Source organism: Oryctolagus cuniculus, chromosome 7 (assembly GCF_051225735.1).
Source record: "Oryctolagus cuniculus isolate XC-2025 breed Fujian yellow rabbit chromosome 7, ASM5122573v1, whole genome shotgun sequence".
Taxonomy (NCBI): domain Eukaryota; kingdom Metazoa; phylum Chordata; class Mammalia; order Lagomorpha; family Leporidae; genus Oryctolagus; species Oryctolagus cuniculus.
This window is the reverse complement of record NC_142873.1, coordinates 37,147,501-37,172,229: the sequence shown is the minus strand read 5'-3', so window position 1 is coordinate 37,172,229 and position 24,729 is coordinate 37,147,501. Positions and strand designations below refer to the sequence as shown.

The following is a 24,729-nucleotide window of genomic DNA, read 5'->3' as shown; positions in this document are numbered from 1 at the left end:
GAAAAGTTTTCCTTCCATTGGTTCACCCCTCCCCCCTAAGTGGCCGCCACAGCCGGAGCTACGCCAATCTGAAGCCAGGAGCTGGGTGCTTCCTCCTGGTCTCCCATGCAGGTGCAGGGGCCCAAGCACTTGGGCCATCCTCCACTGCCTTCCCGGGCTACAGAAGAGAGCTGGACTGGAAGAGGAGCAACCGGGACCAGAACCCAGCGCCCATATGGGATGCTAGTGCTGCAGGTGGAGGATTATCCAAGTGAGCCATGGTGCCGGCCCCAGGATGATCTTTTACTATGGAGTTGTAAGAGTCTTCTATATATTTTGGATTTAAATCCCTTATATAGATTTGAATGTTTATCCTGTGAATGGTCTTTTCATTTTCTTGGAATTTGCTGTCCTTTGAAATACAAAGGTTTTTAATTTTGATGTAGCCCACTGCATTTTTCTTTTCCCCTCCTGTTAAACTCTTCTGCCCTCCCTTCATTCCCCACCTCAGCATGGCCAATTTTGCTCCACACTGGTCCACTCCTCTCTGCCTAGGAATGTTCTGTGGCCTCGCTTCCATGAAGCCTTCTCTCCACCTCTTTATTTGTTTATTTTTTTAAAGATTTATTTATTTGAAAGTTAGAGCTACACAGAGAGAGAAGGAGAGGCAGAGAGAGAGAGCAAGCGAGTGAGTGAGATCTTCCGTCTGCTGGTTCACTCCCCAACTGGCTGCCACGGCTGGAGCTGCACCAATCCAAAGCCAGGAGCCAGGAGCTTCTGCTGGGTCTCCCACATGGGTGCAGGGGCCCTGGGACTTGAACCATTTTCCACTGCTTTCCCAGCCACAGCAGAGAGTTGGATGGGAAATGGAGCAGCCAGGACTCGAACTGGTGGCCATATGGAATGCCGGCACTGCAGGCGGCAGCTTTACCTGCTACACCACAGCGTTGGCCCTGCCTCTCTCTTTATTAACACATGTGGATCTCTCCTTTCACAGCTGATCGTCGTGAACATGTGCCCTACCCTCTGCAGCTTTTCAGTGCTCATTCAGTCCCTGGCCATGTCCTGACGTGTGACCTTGCTGCCACGTGGAAATTGTTCCGTCACCTCCTCTGTCTTCTTCTTGCTGGCTCCTCTTCTGGGCTGCTGCTCTTTCTCTGCCTTCAGCCTCCCCTGTGAGTGCTCCATTCCCTGTTCTGTGGGTTCCACCACTTCCCACCTCCTTTGCTATGCAGTTGGTCGCCTGGATCTCTGACACTGGTCCAGACTCCAGGTCTTCATTTCCAGCTTCCTGCTGGCCACTCTACTTGGACCAGTTGCTGACCCCATTGCTCAACAAGCTTGAAATCAAATCTCTCTGACTTTATCTTTCCTTCAGTTCAGTGACCCCACCACCCTGTCAGGCACCCAGGCCTGGCACCCTGGAGTGTTATTTGAATTCTTTCATTAAAAGCCAACCCATTGGCTGTTTGCTGGGTACCTACCTATTATGGCCAGGCTCTTCTCTCTCACAACCCTCCTATCCCTCCAAATCAGGTCAATTGCCAAGTCCTATTTTTTTAAAAAATTTATTTATTTATTTGAAAGGCAGAGCCACAGAGAGGCAGAGGCAGAGAGAGAGAGAAAGAAAGTTCTTCCATCTGTTGGTTCACTGCCCAATTGGCTGCGATGACTGGAGCTGGGCTTATCTGAAGCTGGGAGCTAGAATTTTCCTCCAGGTCTCCTACATGGGTTCAGGGGCCCAAAGACTTGGGCCACCTTCCACAGCATTCCCCGGCCATAGAAGAGAGTTGGATTGGAAGTGGAGCAGCTGGGACTCGAACTGGTGTCGATATGGGATGCTGGCATCACAGGTGGCAGGCTCACCTGCTATGCCACAGTCCTCTTGAACACTCTGTGTGATATCCATCCTTGCACCCTGGTTGGTCAGTTGTGCCTTGTCTCTTATCAGGACTGTCAGTTGCCTTCTGAAGGCCTTCAGTGCTCCACTTCTTCTGATTCCCTTTGTCGTATAAATTTTTGGTCTGTTAAATTTCCTGAAATATGGTTATCCTCCCACTCAACATGAAAAGTTTATAAATCTACTAGATCCAGAATTTTTTGTATGGTTCAAGGTGCTCTATTTTTGAATAATTCCCTTTTATCACCCTGTGCTTCAACCCAGTTGGAGCACTCACCATTCCCCAAACCTCCCTCTGACTTCCTCTCCTGTTCACATGTCACTCTGCGACATGGATGTTACCAGTCCCTCCTCCAAGTTGAAGGGAGTGAACCAGCCTTCTTTGTGATTGAGCTGGTTGCCTTGGTTTGATTTTTCATCTCTGATGTCATTGTCATGTCCTCTCACTTGCACTTGTTTTCAGCAGTGTCTATAGAAAGTGTATTTTGAGTAAATGAGTATAATTTCTAAGATGCTCCCTGTAGGGATGTCAAGGCCCTCCTGAGTCTTCCAAGAGTGGGAGATGCCTTAATTGGCTCCAGTCTCCTCTCGAGACTGTTTCTCTGCTTTCGTCTGCGACTCTTGGCCCCTAATGACTTAAGGGACTCCATGGCATGGCCTCTTTCTGAATCGGCCTCCTGTGTACCTTCCTGTGGAGGTGCTGAGTAATCATCTTTTCCTGACATAAATGAAATTCCAGTGATGGATGTCCGGTGGAGTTAGAATCTGAGTTTAGAGCATATGGCCATTTTCAGGAATAGATAATTGTCATTTTTATAAAAAGACTTACTCGCTGTGTGGCCTTGCATGAGTTCCTGAACATCTCCTGCAGCATTCACGTCAGTCAAAGTGAGGTTACAAATAGCACCTACTGCATAGGATTGATGAGTGGATTAGATGAGTACTTCATGGAGGTGGCCTGCCACAGTGCCTGCTACACGGTTGGTTTCAGTGGCTATTGTTGCTATTAAGACCTTCAGTTTGCAATTGTAAGTTTCATCTGTGCACGGCTTTACTCTATAGAATAATCATATGCTGAGTTCTTTTATGAGTCATAGGCCTCATACTGCATTATCTTCATTATACATGCCTGCTTAAATAATCTAGCTAACATTACTCTGATGCCTAAAGTTGCAAATCAGACAGCATGATTACTTTGAGGGCTTAAAATAGCTGTCAGCCTCCTTGGGAAGGAATAAAAAGGGGTTAACTAGGTTCTGGTGCATGTGCAGATCACATTTGTTCCAGCCTTTTAATCCTTGTTAGGATTAGAAGTCACAAAATCTTAAGTGTGGTATGTTGTCTCTTTACTTGTCTTTCTCTGAATTTCTTGGACATATTTCTTTAAGCAGAAGTAAGCTAAGCAGAAGCAATCTTGTATCACGGGATTAATTACTACCTTATGATGCTTACATTTTCCTTTCAGTTTTTCTGTTTCATATCATGTTTGCTTTTAAGTCCTGGTGCAGCTGGCTTTAAAGTTATTTAAAATGGCACTCGTGGAAGTTCAGTGCATGTAGAGTGTTGGAGTGCTTTAGAATCCCCTACTCGCCCACTCCCTGCATGTAGCCCAGTTGGTTGTCTTACACCTTTATGGGCTGTCCGTGAGATTGGAGGTCACTGGCTACTCCCACTTGTTTATTTTTCTTAAGATTTATTTATTTATTTGAAAGTCAGTTGCAGAGAGAGGGAGAGAGAGAGATAAAGAAAGAGAACAAGATAGAGAAGGAGAGAGGGAGAGAGAGATCCTCCATCTACTGGTTCACTCCTCAAGTGGCTGCAATGGCCAGGGCTGCCCAGGCTGAAGCCAGGAGCAAGGAGCTTCACTTGATCTCCCACATAGGTGGCAGGGGCCCAAACACTTGGGCTATCTTCTGCTGCTTTCCCAGGCCATTCACCAGCCTTGAGTGTTGAATGAGGCAGGAATTAAGGGAGTAAGGGCAGTTGCTACCCAGTGCACCCTGTGTTTGGAACATCCCAAGATTCATTAGCCCGTGGGGTGTGTGTGTGTGTGTGTGTGTGTGTTGCAAAGAGAGAGTGGAGGAGATAAGGAGAATTGCATATGAGAGAAAGGCTGCTTCTGAATTACCATATACCCTCTATTCTGTTGGTCATATGTGTGTATTTCTTGTCTGCGTATCTAGGCTACAGGCTCTTCTGGGGTTGAGGGTTCTCCCTACATATCTGCCTCATGCTGGCCACATGAAAGAAAGGTAACACAGTGATCACTCCTATTTAGAAAGCATGCTGTTGCATGCACTCTGCCAGGCTCCTGTGAAATGATGAATCCCCCAGACAACCATGTGGGTCAGGAGACTGTGGTTACCAGCCTTTGACAGAGGGGAAGCCAAGGGGTAGAGAGGAAGAGTAGCTTGCTTGTAGTCTCCATCTAGTAATGGTTGGATCCAGGGGTTGCAGCTGGGCAGTCTGGCTCGCAGTGCCCACTGTTAACTGACATGCTGTATGTCTTTCAAAGGACCAACAGCTAATGTTGGTCAGGTACTGTGTGTGTTTTGTGTATATACATATATATTATTTAAAGATTTATTTATTTATTTGAAAGTTTTTTTACAGAGAGGCAGAGGCAGAGAGAGAGAGAGAGAGAGAGAGAGAGAGAGAGAGGTCTTCCATCCAGTGGTTCACTCCACAAATGGCCTCAATGACCTGAGCTGGACTGATCCAAAGCCAGGAGCCAGGAGCTTCTTCCAGTTCTGCCATGCAAGTACAGGGGCCCAAGGACGTGGGCCATCTTCTACTGCTTTCCTAGGCCATAGCAGAGAGCTGGATTTGAAGTAGAGCAGCTAGGTCTTGAACTGGTGCTCATATGGGATGCCGGCACTGTAAGCAGCAGCTTTAGCAGCTATGCCACTGCGCCAGCCCCATGTTTTGTGTATATTAATAAGTATTTTGTGTATTTTAACTGCTGTAATCATTACAGTGGCTTCCTGGGAGCATCTCTTTCTCTGTTGGACTGATGGGCAAATGGTCTGTTAAACATGGTGGTCTTAGCCCTTCCCGCTGTGATCATGTCTGTGACCTATGGACTGGGCTGCTGCTCCGTGCCAATGGATTACAAGCCGTCTGGGAAGACTGTTCAGGTGGACCCTGTTGGTGATATCTGGAGAGGGAAATGAGGCATTAGTGAGTGGGTGGCAGAGTGGGCAGGAGCCATGCTTTGGGATGCCCTTCCTTCTGGGAGAGATTTACTCTGCTGGGCTCTTGCCTATGTGTTTCCTGCCTAATGGGAACCCCACCCCTTGTCAACTTCTCTTCCTTTCCTTTCCCACCTCCATTCCTCCCTCTCGTCTTTCCCTTCCTTAAATAAGTTAATCTGAGAGAGAGAGAGAGAGAGAGAGAGAGAGAGTTAGTTAGTTCTTCCATCTGCTGGTTCACTCTCCAAAAGACTGCAATGGCCAGGGCTGGGCCAGGCTGATGCCATGAGCCTGGAACTCCATCCAGGTCTCCCACATGGGTAGCAGTAGCATGAGTACTTGGGCCACCTTCCACTGCTTTCCCAGATGCATTAGCAGGGAGCTGAATTGAAGCGGAGCAGCCAGGACAGGAACCAGTGCACATGTGGGATGCCGGCATCACAGGTGGCAGCTTAACCCACCATGCCACAACTCTGGCTCCTTGCATCCCCATTTCTGAGGACAAGTCCTCTCTGCTCACGGGCCCCAAGGCCCCTTCCAAGGGGATTTAAATACTGAAATGCTTCCAGCCCAGGAGATGGTACCTTTTGGGTTGGACTCCTTAGCACACAAGGTATGATGGAAAAACTCCGTGGTTCTGTCCTTTTCCCCCCCTCTTGACTATAAATTCTTACCTTTCTGTTTTGGTCTCTTCAGATGGGAAGAGGCACTCATGTGGAAGCATTTTCTTTTTCTGCCAAGGGGAAGATTAATGTCTCCCATGAGCCAAGTGACAGGTAACATATTATCTCGCTCCCATGCTATTCCCATAAACACACATACCCTGTACTGTAACTACATTTTCAAACTGGCTCTTTGATGTGTGTGGATTTTCTTTTCTTAAAATTGGCAGCCCAAGTTAAACACATCTGGGGCACTCATAACCAAAGTGTGATTAAAACGTTTTCCTGCAAGTCCTTAGAGGTCCCTGACATGCAGCTCTTCTTACTTCTGGTCAAGGGTTTTGCAGCTTCATCAAATGAAGGCAATTACCTGCAAATTCATTTGGTTGATTAGAGCAGCTGTTCTCAATATTTGATCTAGATCAGAATCACCTGGAAACTAGTAAAAAAACAAAATTAAGACCCGGTCTATTGAAGTAGCCTAAGGTCTGGGTCTCTGTAGCTTTATCAGGTGTTTCAGGGGATTCTGACCCACACCTTAGTTTGAGAATCATGGTGTTAGAGCCCTGCTGCTCAAACTTGGTAGCTCACTGGAGTCTGTGAGGAGTTCAGACAAACAAACAAACACAACCCAATATTGATGTCTGAGTACTCCTAGTGATTTTGATTCAATTAGTGTGGAGTGTCACCTGGGCATTGCAGTTTTTATATCTTCTGTTTTTTTGTGCAGAACATCTACTTTTTCATGTTTCAAGCATACTCATAATTGCTTGTTGAAGCATTTTTGTGAAGGCTGCTTTAAAATCTTTGCCAGGTAATTCTATTATGTCTGTCATCCTGACATTGACATCTGTTGATTGTCTTCTCCCATTCTTGTTGAGATTTTTCCTGCTTCTTGGAATGATGACTGACTTTTTTTTTTTTCTATTGAAACTTGGAGGATATTTTGGGTATTATGCTATGCAATTCTGGGTCTTGTTTAAGTCTTTGTCCAACAGGGCTCCTGTGCCCAGGGGCTGTTAGGGAAGTGAGAAGAGGCTGCCACCTTGTTGCTGTCAGGTCGGGGTGGACGTCTAGGCCGTCCTGTAGGCCTCAGCCAGGCGGGAAGTGGCAGTGATGCCTCGTGACTGCTGCCCGCATGGCTGCCACCTGCCTTGTTATCCCAGGTGGTGGTGATAGTTCTGACTGTTCCACCTCCTCTGACACTCCAGGAGGGGGAAGGAGGAGGCCATGCTACTGCCGGTGGGGTGAATGCCTGGCTTCCCATCTGCCCTTGGCTGATACTACTTGGAGAGAGGGTGCAGTTGAAGCGTCTCGGTGCAGCTGTGTGAGGGCAGAACTTTAAATTTCCGCTTGGTTGGTGGGGATGGGGTCACTGCGTTTTCTGTTTTTTTTTGTAGTGTTTAGCTGGAGTAGAGCTGTTATTCTCTGAAAATTCTCCATCATGCTAAGTTGCACTTTTCTTGGTCGTCTGGCTAGGGAGAGCAGGCTTTCTTGGCACTCTGTGTCTTGTCTGTGTGTGTTGGTGTGTCTGGACCTCTGGTTTCTGTAGCAGTTTGTTGTTGGTTCTTTTTTTTTTTTTTGACAGGCAGAGTGGACAGTGAGAGAGAGAGACAGAGACAAAGGTCTTCCTTTGCCGTTGGTTCACCCTCCAATGGCTGCTGCGGCTGGCGCGCTGCAGCCAGTGCACCGCGCTGATCCGATGGCAGGAGCCAAGTGCTTATCCTGGTCTCCTATGGGGTGCAGGGCCCAAGGACCTGGGCCATCCTCCACTGCACTCCCTGGCCACAGCAGAGAGCTGGCCTGGAAGAGGGGCAACTGGGACAGAATCCGGCGCCCTGACCAGGACTAGAACCCGGTGTGCTGGCGCCATAAGGCGGAGGATTAGCTTAGTGAGCCGCGGCGCTGGCCAGCCGTTTGGAGTATGTGGTGCAAAAAGGAAAGGCAGAGAACTCACTGCCGTGTGGTCCCTTGGGTGCTGCGGTCCCTAGCTGGCCTGCCTGTTTCTCTCCATCTTTCAGAGTCTCCACATACCTGTTGCATATATAATGTCTGGCATGTTTTGCTTGTACTTGGCAGGAATAATAGGGAAAATTGTGTCTGTACCATCTTTCTGGAAGTTCCTCCACTTTGGGAGTTTTAAAAGCTCCACGGGGATTCTGACCAAATTAAATCAAGCAGCAAATTGGGGAGTCTCAGAGTGAAACCATTGGAGCAGGCAGGCAAAGGAAGCATTGGTGGGAAGATCAAGAGGGACCTGGAGTGCTCAGTGTTGTGGTGCAGTGGGTTAAGCCACTGCTTGTGGTGCTGGCTTCCCGTGTTGGAGTACTGGTCTGAGTTTTAGCTGCTCTGCTTCTGATCCAGCTTCCTGCTAATACCCATGGGAAGGCAGAAGACAACCCAAGTATCTGTGTTGTGGGCTAGGTTGGGCCTAAATTTCTTTTCCAGACTCTTGCCTTTTACTGAGAGAAGAATTCTAAGTACTGGCCCAAGCATGACGTGCAGTGGGATAAGGTTTGTTTACAAAGTGAGAAGAATACACATGCACTTGCAAGTTTTATTTAGGTAGAATGGGCCACGAAAGACAAAGGAGATTTTCATACCCTGCTTTGCTCATCCTGGGTCCACAAGGAGAGAGAATAACTTCTGCTTTACCCGGCTTTTTATGAGCTGAGAAAACTGGAAGTCTTTACATGGTACTGCCTCCAGGTCCCAGGTAAGGGGAAGTATTTCCTAGGAAGGCATTGTCTGATTGACAGGTAGATGGATGTGGTAACATGGAGTGAGGGTGGTATGCCTTCCAGCTCATGAACTTAAACTATCCGACTTTTCCCACATCACTTGGGCCCTGGCCACCCATGTGGAAGACCAGGATGGAGTTCTGGCCCCTGGTTTTGGCCTGACCCAGTCCCAGCTGTTGCAGCTCTTTGGCTAGTGAACCAGCTAATAATGGAAGATCTGTGTCACTCTGCCTTTTAAAGAAATAAATTTTTTTAAAAAGAAGATCTGGAGTATTTCCCAAGTAGTGATCTTTATGAATCATTGTGTATCCCACTCCCATACAGTCTTATTTCACTTATGTTCACTTTTCTCCTATAGATTTCTTATACTTTCTTCAGATTTTTTTTCTCCATATAGCCTTTTCTGAATCTGACTGCTGTTCCCTAAATGTGTGTTCCTAAATGCAGATGTAGAAATGGATCCAACCATAAAGGAGGTGTTTATTGTGCATCTTTTGTGTTTAGGACACAATAGCTGTAGAAGGTCACAGAGCGATGAAACAACATGGAGAAAATCTGCCTTGCTGGGAAGACATTGACACATGGAAAGACAGGCACATGATATTGTTATTTTTTATATATTGACTGCATACTGTATGTTGGACATTCTGCTATGTGTGGTGTATTGTATTTTATTTATTTGAATTTCAGAGAGATAGAAATCTTCCACTCACTGGTTCACTCCCCAGATACAATAGCCAGAGCTCGACTGGGTGGAAGCCAGGAACCCGGAACTCCATTGGGTCTGTCACATGGGTGGCAGAGAGCCAAGCAGTTGAGCTATTATCTGCTGCCTCCCACAGTGCACATGCAGGAATCTGTATCAGAAGCAAATCTGGGACTTTAACCAGGCATTCTCATATGGCATGTGGTCATCCCAACAGCAGCTTAATCACCACAGCAAATGCCTGTACCACCTGCTGGTATTTTATCAGCTTTCAGATTTAATTCTTTCAGCTACATTGCAAGATGAGTGTTGTATTTCCCCTTTTATAATTGTGGCTTCTGAGCTCGGAAGGATGAAGTGACTTGTCCAAGGTCACTCCATATCCAGTGCTCGACAAAATCAGACTGAGGCTTTGGTGCTGAAATGAAGCCTTGCTTTCCACACAGATTCATAGGGCACTGCTGTGTTGGGGTAGAAGTCACTTGTTTATATTTTCCCCTGACCCAGAGGCAGCTGTTTTTTTTTTTTATTGCTATGCTTGTTTTTTAATTCAAAGGAATAATATATACAGTCTCAAAATTCAAATAAAGTTAAAACTTGTCCTAAAAACAGGAAGTTTCCTAGACAATGTCTGCCATTTGCTGGAAGCAACTGCCTTGGAACACTTTTAGCTGTTTCTTTGGGTATTGTCTTCTACATGGTAAAATAACATGTTTATTTAATTGTGAAATTTTCATTATTTAAATTTTATTTATTTGAAATAAATTATTTATAATAATTTTTATTACACAATAAACATTTATAATTTTATTTAATACATTATTTTATTTATTTGATCTCTCATGTTTGTTCACTCTTTTTAAATAAATGTGAATTTACAAAGTGCAACTTTTGTATTGCTGTGGCTCCCCCCCAACCTCCCTCCCTCTCCCACTCCTTCTCCCATCTCGCCCTTCATTGAGTTTCATTTTCAATTACCTTCATATACAGAAGATCAACTTAGTATATACTAAGCAAGGGTTTCAACAGGCTGCACTCACACAACCGAACAAGGTACAGGGTATTGTTGGACTAGTAGTGTTGTTTTTAAGTTTCATAGTAAAACACATTAAGGACAGAGATCCTGCGTGGGGACCATGTACCCAGTGATTCCTGTTGTTGATTTAACAATTGGCACTCTTATTTATGACGTCAGCCGTCACCCGAGGCTCTTGCCATGAGCTGTTGAGGCTATGGAAGCCCCTTGAGTTCAACTCTGAACTTGTTTAGTCAAGGCCGTATCACAGTGGAGGTTCCTTCCTCCCTTCAGAGAAAGGCACCTCCCTCCTTGATGGCCTGTTCCTTCAGGCAGTGTCGCTACCCGTCTTCGTGGAGGAACGACACTAAACCCTGCCTAGGCTTCCTATCCGAGTCACGGCACCATTATGTCGCTCCCCCTCTTCGTGGAGGAATGACACAGGACCCTGTGCTGTTCTCTTGTCTGCTCGGCCCTCCCCGGGTTTGCTGCTGGTTCTTGCCGGGTTGTCTACCGTCCCTTCCACCTCCGTGGAAGGGCGGTTCCCCCTGCCACTTTCCCCACTTCCACGGGGGAGCGGCACACCGCCGGCCGGCTCTCTCGGGGGCTGCTCAGATGTTCCTCAGGTGTTCCCTCAGATAGATGTTCCTGGTGCATGTTGTCTCTCTCCTCCTTTATAGTCCTCTTCCACCAATCCCAACTCTGCTACCCACACGCCGAGTACGCTGCTCTCCTCCAATCAGGAGCAGGTCCTACAGTTTATTGGTTGAACTGGAGGCAGCTGTGTAGAAGCTGTTTCCTCCTCTCCCAGCGCCATATTGTGGGAGAGCAGATGCATAGAATAAGTCTTAATTCCAGTAACTTAGTCTAGTCCGAGTTGCTCCCAGTTGCTCCCCACAAGGCAGCTGTTGTTAATGGCTTAATCTGTAGAAACTCTGTGGAGTACAGGCTGGAGGGACACTAATAGACATGGAGAGACTGGGAGGCTTGTGCTGCAGTTCAGGTGAGAGGCGGTGGTGGCTGGAACTAGGGCCATGCTCCATACGGCATTGCCAAGAGGCATTAAGGTGTACTCTTAGTTTGAAGGGACCACGTATCTAAAGAAAGCGATGAATAACATTTTAGATCAGTCAAAAGGAGGCGTCCTGTGGTATCAGTGAGAAGAGGAGAGCTTACAAAAAGGGTTTCCTAACTGTTTGCAACAGCTGGGGCTGGGCTGCGGTTGGAGGTGAGAGCCAGGAACTCAATTCAGGTCTCCCACATGGGTGGCAGGAACACAGTCACTTGAGCCATCACCGCCGCCTCCCAGGATCTGCATTGGTGGGAAACTAGAGCCTGGGATCCAACCCAGGTCTGATGTGAGATTCAGGCATCTTAACTGGTAGGCTAAACACCTGCTTCCTCATCTCTCTCTCTCTCTCTCTCTCTCTCTCTTTTCTGTTAATGGGAAAGCAAATAATAAGAAAGAAAGCTGTAATAATGTAGAGGTAGGAAGACCCATGCCCCAGGGGGTTTTAAATACTGGCTTGGAAAGAGAGGAGGGAGGGTGGATAGTGATGTTGAGGTAAATTCTTCTGAGAGGATTCGTTCTGAGAGGAGCGTGATGGGAGCAAGATGCGCAGAGTCACCACACAGACCCCAGGAGTCGGGTGAAAGCAGGCCGAGGCGAGCAGCCCACAGACTCGTTTATTTCAATTGCTACAGCTGCTTATATAGCCAAGGCAGCCAATCCGGTCAAGGGGCGGTCTATGCCCTAACCAATTGCAGCCTGTTGCCAGGCAGGCTCCAAAGCCATCCAATCACAGCCTGTTGCCAGGCAGTTTCTGAAACCATCCAATCACGGCCTGTTTTCAGTCAGGCTCTGTTGTCATGTGGTTTCTGAAGCCATTCAATCATGGCCTGTTGCCAGGCAGTTTCTGTTGTCAGTGGCCATCTTGGCATGACCTTTTCACCTTCTCATTCCACCACATAGTATGGTTATCTTCTTAACCGTTGTACCCATGAAATCTGTTCTTTATACTCATAAAAATTAAAACTGGCTTGAGAGATGGGACAGTCTTGTCAACAGCAACAGAAGTGTGTTTATAGAGCATGATGCACATGCATTGCCAAGTGCTAGGGAGAGGAAGTGGATAAGAGCCATGGTGGAAGTAGAGAAGAGCACGGTGGGTCAGGTGCTAGTCTAGGTCTGAAGACGAAGCAGGGTGATGGTGGTGGGGATGGAATGCAAGGGTGGCTGTCAGAGTATTGACACAGAAAGGCTGGAGATGATGGCATATGCTGTGTTCTTAGGGCCAGGCTGTATTTGGGAAGAAGGACCAGGAGTAGAAGAGATAGAAACCTGAATAGTCTTTAATTCCAAGCAACTTAGATCCAGGTGAGTTGTTACAGCTCGCATGGCAATGCTTTAACCACCCTTCATCTGGCATCTCATTAGGGTGGTGGGAACAGCAGCCGTGCAAGTTTGCAGGCTGAGTGCATGTGCAAGGGAGTGTGGGTGTGCATGTGTGCCAGGGGAGGGGGCCAGAACAGAGAGCCACGTAAACATGGCAGGTCTGAGTGGAGCAAAGTTTGTAAATACTCAAGTTGGTCCTCATCTCCTCCAATGCTTTAGGCAGTCTAACAGCTGAACTGCAGGAATCGGAAAGGTTAGCCTGCCTTATCTCTGTATCCTGTCCTAAGCTGCTCATGGTAGGTTGGGTGCTCAGCTGCTTTTAGGTCCTAATGTCCTCTACTTAGTCCTCTATGTTTTTAGCATACTCTTAATGTCTTGTGCTATCTCACAATTCAGCAAGCATAGTATTAACACGTTAGCAGTTGAAGGTATGTTTAGTTAAACTGATGGGAATGAAACCGTGTTTATATGAGACCCTCTGTGAAAGGACAGCAGGACCGAGTGAGATATGGTAAAGGCTGGCATAGACTCTAGATGGTTCCTGAGCTCAGCAAGCCAGCCTTGGGAAGTCCCTCCCTCCCAGTCTCTACTTGGAAGTGGGAGTCGCTAAAGAATGAAAACTTCAGGCAGGGATTCTAGAAGTCACTGGGGACAAATCCATAGTCTGTTTCTGAGGCTCATTAGGCTCATTTGGAATATTAGAGAGCAATTTATTTTGTGTCCTCAGGCTTTTTAATACTTGAAGTACAGCAATTATCTCTGCCTTTTACACCCTCCTCCCACACTCTTTGAGTGGTTCCCTTTGGCCTGTGGTATTCAATTGCTGGAGCATAGTGCAGTGTCTGACACATTATAGGTGTGCCACTGATTTTGGATGAACAAGTGAGTCAATGAGCTAATTTGCTGTCTTTGAGTGTGTAGTGCTTTGCTCTTCCCCATGTTTACCTGGGTGCCTTTGCCAAGAGTGGGATCCCTAGCATGGATCTTGCCTGATGTAGTAGTTCTGCTCCCTCTGACTAACCCAATTAAGTCATGTTGGTTGTCTTTCACAAAACAATCTCATAGAGAAAATATGCATTGATGACTTCCCCTCCCAGCCATTCCTCTGGTAAGGTGGAAGAGAATTTTGTGATGGTTTCTCATTCTCCTTCCACTAAAGGTGAGCCTGCTAGTGGCCTGCAGCTGGCTTTGTAGTGAAGACATGTAGGGGTCGGTGATGTTCAGCAGAGGTTTGGATTGTCAGAGTGAGGCTTGCATCCTGAGAGTCCTGTGGGTGCCAAGTGTCTTGTGACAGTGATGCCTCTGAGTGATTCTTTATTTCCTCTGTGCAGCAGGAGCTTGAGGCTGTTTTTTGTTAAAAATATGTCTGAAGCACGTACTTGAGGCTGCTGACTCACCTCTTCTATGGGAGAAGCCTTGATATATTGGCTGTGCCTTGTGGGAGGGCTACAGCCACTCCTCCCACCTCCCTGTTCCAATTTACTCTTTTCTCACTCCACATAAAAGTCTGTTTACTCTTTCTTCAGTGGGAGGTCAGAGTCTTAGAGACTGGAATGTGACATGGAAGAAGTCTGGATCAGCTGCAGTGCCAATCCTACCCCTTGTTGCATCAACAGCCTTGAACAGGTCATTTTCCTCTCCCTGTATTACCCTCTCCTTATCCAGAAAATAAGAGTGGACTTAGAACCTAAATCTTAGCGGTAACCTTTGAGGTCATGCCCAACTCCGACACTCTGATTCCTATGTTATTCTTCCCATGTATTCTGCAGACCATCCCTCCTGCCCCAGTGAAATCACTTTCCCATTATTGAGTGCCCACACACTGGTTGACAGATCAATTAGAGCAAAACAGCCAGAACACAGCAAGGCTGCACAGCACTCCCCATGTTCCCGGGCTGTGTAAAGTGCCCTCTCTTTGAGGAGTGGGAGGGGGAAACTTGTGATCTCTCTTTCCTTAGTTGTTCATCAGTATGTTGCTCTAATGCAACTACACGTAGGCATAATTTATTCACTACTCATATTATGTTCTAAAATATTTACATTTTTTGCTGCCCTTTGGAAGAATATCTTTTAAAGTCTTAGTCACCAATTTTGCTCTTTTGCAGCCAAAAGAGGGTTTTGGAAAATAGCAGAACTCTACAAGGTCAAATTCTGCAGAGAGGCAAAGGAGAAGGACTGAGCTGGGATCTTGGATTTTATAGACATGTAAGCAGGCAGAGGCTGTGTGTGCTTGACAGCCTCAGAGGTTGTCCCAGGAGTCAGGATGTTGGCCTTGAAGGTGGCATGTATTTCTCACTGTCCAAGGGCCAGCCCTTAACCTTGCTGCCTCAGAAACGCAATTATGTTACCGTGCACCTTAGGCTCACCTGTGGAACTTAGGAAACATGGGAATCCACTGGTCCCAGGAAACCTCCATGTGTTGTGTCTGGGCTGAGGCCTCACCACCATCATAATTTTAAAAGCTTCCAGATGACTGCAGTGTACTTCCAGGAAACTGCTAATGTACACACAGACGAGGGACATTTGTGAGCAGACCTAGGTTATCCAGAATGTCATGCCTGAGTTATTCAGCCGGAATGCCTTTTGATGGATGCACAATGAGGTATAAAATTGAGTGAATTCCTGGATATACTTTTAGATGCAAAGTCAGAACTTCTCTTTGCAGGTAGGAGGTTGAGGGGGCAGATATATGTTAGGAGGTTATTTGGAAACAGTGGTATAGCAAACTAGGAGAGTTTGAGGTGTTTGCCCACACAAGGGTGATGATTTACCCATTGAAACCAGAATATTCAAAGTCTGTAGGTCAAAGGGCTTCTCTTCCTTTTTTTTTTTTTTTTTTTTTTTTGGCTGGACACTGCCTGCAGGTGCCCTTATGTGTTGTGTGAGTGTGTACATACCTATGTGTGTCTAGCACCTTTGTCTTCTCATGTGGTAGCATCTTTATTTATGAATGCATCCAGTGCTGTAACTCATGTCTTCTGGTCCTGGGAGATTTCTGTGCCCTTCATTCTTTGACTGTGCTCTCTCTCTCCACTCAACTCCCCCTCCCCTTCTCTTACTCTCCTTTCAGGCTGTCTTCCTGAAACCTGGAATTAGCCATTTCTCCAGGAAGATCTGATATATTTCCGTGCTAGAGGGTATTTCAAAAGCACTAACTGGACACAGACTGTTAAGTTTTATTGAGTTGGCCATTGTTTGTTGTTTTTTTTCATAGACATAGCTGGGAAACTACGTGAGGAGAAGACAGAATGAATGTGATAGATAAGATTGTACATGTGAGTGTAGGCTGGTATCTCCAGATCAAGACCAGAAGGTTTTTCTTGCCTTCTTCCATGTTTCATCTGTTATTTCTTCTACACCAAGAATTCAGGTTTTCAAGTACTTAGGGAATGACAGAATCGCATATCCCATGATTCCTCATTTACTTTACCACACTGTACGTGCTCATCAGCCTGAAATGACAACACTAATACCAGCACTGATTATGATGGCTGAAAACAGTCCAAAAACTTTTGGTTTGCATCTGTTTTCCACTATTAAGAAAAACAACAACAACAACAACTGCGGCTGGCCTTGTGGCATAGGGGGTAAAGCTACCACCTGTGATGCCAGTATCCCAGATAGGTGCCAGTTTGAGTCCTGACTGCTCCACTTCGAATCCAGCTCTCTGCTAGTGGCCTGGGAAAAGCAGCAGAAGGTGGCTAAACTGCTTGGGCCCCTGCACCCATGTTGAAGACCCACATGAAGCTACTGGCTTCAGCTTGGCCCAGCGCTGGCCATTGCAGACATCCGGGGAGTGAACCAGCAGATGGAAGTTCTCTCTCACCCTCTGTAGCTCTGACTTTCAAAATAAATAAATCTTAAAAAAAAAAAATAAAAAAGCAAAAACAAAAACAAAAAACAAAAAAACCCTTGTTATATTCCATCATTGTAGGGGGGCCACGTAATGGTCCCTCAAAATGTATCTGTTTTAATCTCTAGAACCTGTGAATGTTGCTTTGTATGGCAAATACTTTTCAAATGTAATTAAAGTAGGGATTTTGAGATGGGGAGATTATCATGGGTTATCAGGGAAGGCCTTAAATGTAATCACAACTGTTCTCACAAGAGGGAGATGGCCCGGGAGAGGGAGGAATGGTGTAACCGTGGAGGTAGAGATTGGAGGGATTCAGCCACAAGTGGAGGAGAGCTGGCAGCTGTTAGTCTATAGGAGAGAGCATCTTGCTCACACCTTGATGTTGGTCAGGTGGAGCTGATTTTGGACTTCTGACCTTGTAATTGTGTGAGAATACATTTCTATTATTTTAAGCCAACAACGTTTTTTGTGATTTGCTACAGCAGCCATAGTTAAGTGATAGAACCATATAGCCATTTCATAATGTGTCCCATTTAACCCTCATTTAGTCTTAGTTCTTCAATAACTACGTATGTAATATTCTCAAAACTTATTTTCGGAACCAGCGTTGTGACTCAGTAGGCTAAAGCCTCCTCCTGCAGCACCAGCAGCCCATATGGATGCTGGTTTGTGTCCCAGTTGCTCCTCTTCCGATCCAGCTCTCTGCTTATGGCCTGGGAAAGCAGTAGAAGATGGTCCAAGTGCTTGGGCCCCTGTACTCACATTGGAGACCTGGAGGAAGCTCCTGGTTCCTGGCTTCGGCTCAGTTCTGGCTGTTGCAGCTATTTGGGGAGTGAACCAGAGGGTGGAAGACAACTTTCTCTCTGCCTTTCCCTCTGTATGTAATTCTACCTCTCAAGTAAATAAATAAAATTTTTTTAATTTTTTTTATTTATTTTCTTGTCTGTATTCATTTTGGTCATCTGAAGTTTTTCTTTAGACAGTGCTCATGGAAAGAATATTCTCTGATTCTTTTTGTGTATTTGATAACCCTCTGTGTTCTTTGTATGTGAAAGGTCAAAACTGCTGGATGTAAAATCCTTGGTTCACATTTTCTTTATATTTTAGTTATCTCTTTCTGGCACAAAGCTTGTTGTAGATCTAATTACCTACATTTTCTTTTCTTTATAATTGATGTTCTGAAAAAATCAGATGTCCAAGTGATATTGCTTTTACCTTCATTAGAACAAATCTTAATACTGTTTTTCTGAGATAATATTCTCTGTTACATCACTATATCATGTGTTCATTGTTCATTTTTTTTTTTTAAGATTTACTTTATTTATTTGAAAGAGTTACAGAGAGGTAGAGACAGAGAGGTCTTCCATCTGCTGGTTCATTCCCCAGTGGCTGCAATAGCCGGAGCTGAGCTGATCAGGAGCCAGGAGCTTCTTCCATATCTCCCACCATGGGTGCCGGGGCCCAGGGATGTGGGCCATTCTCCACTGCATTCCCAGGCACATTAGCAGGGGGTTGGATTGGAAGTGGAGCAGCTGGTACTCGAATCAGTACTCATATCAGATGCTGGTGGTGCAGGCTGGGGCTTTACCCCACTGTGCCATAGCACTAGCCCCCATCATGTGTTCTTTCAATTTGAGGTTTCAAATCCATCCTTCCTTCCTTCCTTCCTTCCTTCCTTCCTTCCTTCCTTCCTTCCTTCCTTCCTTCCTTCCTTCCTTCCTTCTCTCTCCCTCTCTCTCTCTCTCTCTCTCTCTCTTTATGAATTTACAGCCAGACCAAATTTTCAGAGAAAATTCGCAGAAGTGGCTGACAACTGCTGGCATGCACATGATGGAACACGTTGCAGAAGGCCTCAAAATTTAAAGGAGGCAAAACCAAGCAAGATTCCCCTTTGGTAGAAACAGTAAGATATGCTGCACATCAGAAAACAGGACTTGGGTGTAGAGGTGGATGAGATCAAGAAGAGATTTGAACTAAGATCGGTCGATTCACCTGGGAGGTCAGTTCATGGATACTTCCTATTACAACCTAGGAGAAAGCAAAGCTTTCAAGAACTCTGTTTTCCTTTCCAGACATTATCATTGAAACAACTCAGGTATCATCCAACAAAATGAAACATTTATCATAGAACTAATGAAACTAATTCCTAAATTAAGTTGATAGGCGAAAAGCAATCAAGCAGCAGCAAGATATCCATAAAGGATATGAAGGGAACTGGCTCAGGGGAGACATCTGCTTTATCTGAACAGAATCCCTTGTGAAAAAATATTGAATCCCCATTATCAGATATTAAAAGGTAGGCCTGCACCCCATGGGAGACCAGGAAAAGCACCTGGCTCCTGTCTCCTGCCATCGGATCAGTGCGGTGCGCCGGCCGCAGCGCGGCGGCCGCGGCGGCCATTGGAGGGTGAACCAACGGCAAAAGTAAGACCTTTCTCTCTGTCTCTCTCTCTCACTGTCCACTCTGCCTGTCAAAAAAATTTAAAAAAAAATTAAAAAAAAAAGGTAGGACCAGGTGGAACCTTTAAAGAACAATTAGGACTCTTTCCTCAAGAATGGATGGGAGCATCCATTAATGGGTTCTCTCCAGGGCATCTGCTGTAAAAGTCAAAACTACCTTGTCCTGAACTGTCTATCTGAGGCCATGTTAGGCCCTGCCCAGCTTCAGGACTGTGTCAGGTAGAACTTACTGCCTCTCAGCTTTGGACCACAGTTTATAGTCAAAATGAATCTGTTTTCTTTCCAAAATATCCATTGTATTTTGTGGCATTGTATTTGGAAAAAATGGACTTAGCCCTCTAGTCAAATCTTTTTCTTTTTTAGAAATTTCACATATTATTAATTTTTTAAACTTTTATTTAGTAGATATATATTTCCAAAGTACAGTTTATGCATTACAATGGATTTTCTCCCACATAACTTCCCTCCCACCCGCAACCCTCCCATCTCCTGCTCTCTCTCCCATTCCATTCACATCAAGATTCATTTTTTTTTTTTTTGACAGACAGAGTGGACAGTGAGAGAGAGAGAGAGAGACAGAGAGAAAGGTCTTCCTTTTGCTGTTGGTTCACCCTCCAATGACCGCCGCGGCTGGCGCGCTGCGGCCGGCGCACCACGCTGATCCGATGGCAGGAGCCAGGTGCTTTTCCTGGTCTCCCATGGGGTGCAGGGCCCAAGTACTTGGGCCATCCTCCACTGCACTCCCTGGCCACAGCAGAGAGCTGGCCTGGAAGAGGGGCAACTGGGACAGAATCCGGCGCCCCAACCAGGACTAGAACCCGGTGTGCTGGCGCCGCAAGGCGGAGGATTAGCCTAGTGAGCCGCGGCGCTGGCCCAAGATTCATTTTCAATTATCTTTATATACAGAAGATCAATTTAGTATATATTAAGTAAAGATTTTATCAGTTTGCCCCCACACAGAACACAAAGTGTTTGAGCACTAGTCATAGCATTAATTCACATTGAACTACATGTTGAGGACAGAGATCCTACATGAGAAGTAAGTGCACAGTGACTCCTGTTGTTGACTTAACAAATTAACACTCTTGTTTAAGGCGTCAGCAGTCTCCCCAGGCTCTAGTCATGAGTTGCCAAGGCCATGGAAGCCCCCTGAGTTCGCTGACTTTGATCTTATTTTGACAAGGCCATAGTCAAAGTGGAAGTTCTCTCCTCCCTTCAGAGAAAGGTTCCTCCTTCTTTGATGGCCTGTTCTTTCTACTGGGATCTCACTGGCAGAGATCTTTCATTTAGGGTTGGGTTTTTTTTTTGTTTTTTTTTTTTTTTTTTTTTTTTTTTGCCAGCGTGCCTTGGCTTTCCATGCCTAAAATACTCTTATGGGCTCTTCAGCGAGATCTGAATGCCCTAAGGGCTGATTCTGAGGCCAGAGTGCTGTCATTCTATGAGTCTGCTGTGTATCTCGCTTCCCATGTTGGATCGTTCTCTCCCTTTTTTATTCTATCAGTTAGTATTAGCAGACACTAGTCTTGTTTATGTGATCCCTTTGACTCTTAATCCTATCATTATGATCTATTGTGACCTGAAATTGATCACTTGGACTAGTGAGATGGCATTGGTACATGCAACCTTGATGGGATTGTATTGCTTTTGGAATTTCACATATTATTATTTTTAAAGTTCTGTTGTTGCCAGCGCTGCGGCTCACTAGGCTAATCCTCCGCCTTGCAGCGCTGGCACCCCGGGTTCTAGTCCTGGTCAGGGCGCTGGATTCTGCCCTGGTTGCCCCTCTTCCAGGCCAGCTCTCTGCTGTGGCCAGGGAGTACAGTGGAGGATGGCCCAAGTATTTGGGCCCTGCACCCCATGGGAGACTAGGATAAGTACATGGCTCCTGCCATTGGATTGTACCGGCTGCGGCGGCCATTGGAGGGTGAACCAACAGCAAAGGAAGACCTTTCTCTCTGTCTCTCTCACTGTCCACTCTGCCTGTCCAAAAAAAAAAAAAAAAAAAATTTCTGTTGTTTACATTGATTTGTTCTTTAGGAACCTCTCTTATCCATATGTTGGTTCTTCTTTGCCTGTCTTCATATTTGTTACTTTCCAATCCTTTTCTTCTCTTTCTGTATTTCTTTTCTAAAAATTTTCCATAAGTTTAAGGTATTTTTAAGTTTATTTTTTTCTGTATTCTTTCTAGTTTAGTTTTCATTTCTAAAATAATTTTCATTTTTTACTTCCAGTTCTTTCTTGAGTTCTGTCACGTCATTTCTGAAGTTTCTAAATTCTAATTTATGTTGTTCTTTCATGCCTTGCATAATTTAAAATATTTTTAGCTTATTTTAAAATGTCATATTTTTATCTGTTTTTAAAATATGTCTTTTTGGCAGTTTTCATAAATCACTTATCTCCAGGGATGTTATTTTGCTCCTTTTTCTCTTTCTTTCCTATAGAAATTTTTATGGATTTGACTTTGTTACTTTTACTTTGTTGATTGTTATGTAAACTTAGTTTTCCTTAAGTGTAAAAAGGCAGCTTTGTTTCCTAACTTCCTTTTTTTTTTAACTTTTATTTAGTGAATATAAATCTCCAAAGTACGGCTTATGGATTATAATGGCTTCCCCCCATAACGTCCCTCCCACCCGCTACCCTCCCCTTTCCCACTCCCTCTCCCCTTCCATTCACATCAAGATTCATTTTCGATTCTCTTTATATACAGAAGATCAGTTTAGCATACATTAAGTAAAGATTTCAACAGTTTGCTCCCACACAGAAACATAAAGTGAAAAATAATAGATGATTTTTTAAATGATGATGAAATCAGCTCAGACCTATTGTCATGTTTAATCCCAGTGAGAGTCAAGTTGGGAATTGATAATTTCTTCTTCTTCTTCTTCTTCTTCTTTTTTTTTTTTTTTACAGAAGATCAGTTTAGTATACATTAAGTAAAGATTTCAACAGTTTGCACCCCCATAGAAACACAAAGTGAAATATACTGTTTGAGTACTCGTTATAGCATTAAGTCTCAATGTACAGCACATTAAGGACAGAGATCCTACATGAGGAGTAAGTGCACAGTGACTCCTGTTGTTGTGTTTCCTAACTTCTAGTCACAGAGTTCCTCTTCTGTTGTTTTTATGTGGATTTAAAAAATGGGGTGGTTTTGTTTCTGGATTTCATTTTTATCTAGACCTTCTCTTTCTGTTGTCTTTGTTGCTATCCTGCTCAGATTTATTTATTTGAAAGAGTTACATAAAAATGGGGGTGGGGAGAGGAAGAAGAAGAGGAAGAGGAAGAGGGGGGGGGGGAGAGAGAGAGAGAGAGAGAGAGATTGAGATCTTCCATCTGCTGGTTCACTCCCCCAGATGGCCACAACAGCCAGGGCTGGGCCAGGCTGAAGCAGGAGCCTGGAGCATTATCTGAGTCTCCCACGTGGATAGCAGGGGTCCAGGCACTTGGGCCATCTTCCCCTGGCTTTCCTAGGCCATCAGCAGGGAGCTGGATTGAAAGTGGAGCAGCCAGGACTTGAACCCGCACCCATATGGGATTTTGGCATTACAGGCGATGACAACACCCCTGCACGTACACGCCCCCCCCCCCCCGACCCTGTTCAGTTTTTTTTTTTTTAATAAATAAAAGTGGGATTTATTTTTCTTGAGTAAGCAGGAAATTAATTTCACCAACTTCTCATGTTTCCAACACGTGCAAGCTTAACTTTTTTTTTATTTGCATAAATTTCATTCTGCTCTCAGTCTCTGGCCCTTCAAACCTCACTGTGGGTGGTCCCAGTTTCTGCTCTGGTTTTCTGATATCTCTTTTGGCCTCTTTGGGGGATTCTGCTCTTCCAGGTCGCATCATCTGCCCCATGGCATCCCCAATAGGCTGGCCATTGGTGATTTGTCCTGATTTGCTTGGATCTTGGGACTGAGGAAAATACCACCAAATTTTGTTGAATGTTGCCCATGAGTTTTTTTTTTTTTAATTTTTTCCTTTTATTTAATGAGTATAGATTTTATGAATACATCTTTAGGAATACAGTGATGCTTCCCACCATACCTGCCCTCCCACTCCCACTTCCTCCTCCCTTCCTCCCCCTCTCCCATTCCCAGTCCCATTCTCCATTAAGATTCATTTTTAATTAACTTTATACACAGAAGACCAACTCGGTACTAAGTAAAGATTTCAACTATTTGCACATACACACACTAAATATAAAAAACTGTTTGAGAACAAGTTTTTTTTTTTTTTTTTTTTTTTTTTTTTGACAGGCAGAGTGGACAGTGAGAGAGAGAGAGACAGAGAGAAAGGTCTTCCTTTGCCGTTGGTTCACCCTCCAATGGCCGCCGCGGCCGGCGCGCTGCGGCCGGCGCACCGCGCTGATCCGATGGCAGGAGCCAGGAGCCAGGTGCTTTTCCTGGTCTCCCATGGGGTGCAGGGCCCAAGCACCTGGGCCATCCTCCACTGCACTCCCTGGCCACAGCAGAGGGCTGGCCTGGAAGAGGGGCAACCGGGACAGAATCCGGCGCCCCGACCGGGACTAGAACCCGGTGTGCCGGCGCCGCTAGGCGGAGGATTAGCCTAGTGAGCCGCGGCGCCGGCCGAGAACAAGTTTTACAATTAAATCACACAGTATTACTCATTGAGGACAGAGGTCCTGCATTGGGAGTAAGTGCGCAGTGACTCCTGCTGTTAATTTAACAATTAACATTCTTATGTATGATGTCAGTGATCACCTGAGGCTCCTGCCATGAGTTTCCCTGGCTATGGAAGCCTTCTGAGACCACAGTCTCTGTCATTATTTAGACAAGACGAAAGGCAAAGTGGAAGTTCTCTCCTCCCTTCAGAGAAAAGTATGTCTTTCTTTGATGGCCCTTTTTTTCCACTGGGGTCTTTGTTCACGGAGATGCTTCATGTGGGACATTTCTTTTTCTTTTTCTTTCTTTTTTTTTTTCATGGTGTCTCAGCTTTCCATGCCTGAAATGCTTGCCCTTGAGTTTTTAATTTTGTTGCTTTGTTGCTGTTTATTTTTTGTAGGGATTATGGAAGACCCAGTAAATATTCTGCCATCATTTTCCCGGAATTGGAATGTCATTTTTCTTTTTCAACACAATATGGCATGTTGTTGACTGAGATTTTGAAAGCATTTTTTTTTTTTCTGGAAGCAGCAGAAGGTATAGATATTTGAGGACAGAAGACAAGTAATGAATAAATTCTGCTTACGTGTAGTTCCACTGGAGCCACATTCTGATGAACAGCTAAAGGAAGAGGTTGCAAGTTCCCTCCTCCCGTGCCTCATAGAGACAGGGCGCTTTACACAGCCCAGAGTGCAATGCGATCTTGCTGTGTTCTGGCTGTTTTGCTCTAGTGGACCTGTCAATCAATGTGTGGGTATTAAGTAATCAGGAAGTGACATTGCTGGGGCTGTGGCTGGGGGATGGTCTGCAGAATATGTGGGAAGAATGAAACAGGAATCAGTGTCAGAGTTGGGCATGCCCTCAGAGGTCACCTCTAAAATTTAGGTTCTCAGTCCGCTGTGTTATTTTCCAGATGATGACAGTGAAATACAGGGAGATGGAAGCGACTTCTTCAAGGCTGTGGATGTCCCAGAGGGATAGGATTGGCACTGTAGCTGGTCTACACCTCTTCCATGACACATTCTGGTCTTCTGGTCTCTAGACCCCAACTTTCCTATCTGCATAATGAGTAAATAGACTACAGAAACACAAAGAGGCTTTCTATAGAGTTAGGTTGAAGGGGATTCACTCCTGCTTGAGGAAGTCTAGTGGGTTTTCCTGAAGTAGAAGCACTGATAATTTGGCGCCTGTGTGGAGTCATT

At 45.3% G+C, this 24,729-nt stretch overlaps 1 protein-coding gene and 1 long non-coding RNA gene across 5 annotated transcripts in view; one reads left to right on the top strand and one right to left on the bottom strand.

The window, feature by feature from the left end:
• The window catches only part of C7H1orf226 (chromosome 7 C1orf226 homolog), a 342,221-nt gene that overhangs the window by 7,785 nt on the left and 309,707 nt on the right, over positions 1 to 24,729 (top strand). The gene's annotated exons all lie outside the window — the stretch shown is intronic.
• On the bottom strand, positions 4,516 to 7,245 carry LOC149125414 (uncharacterized). Its single transcript, XR_016210456.1, has 3 exons — positions 5,893 to 7,245; positions 5,745 to 5,803; positions 4,516 to 5,036 (listed from the first exon to the last, which is right to left on the bottom strand). It is a non-coding gene; the product is annotated as an uncharacterized LOC149125414 (long non-coding RNA).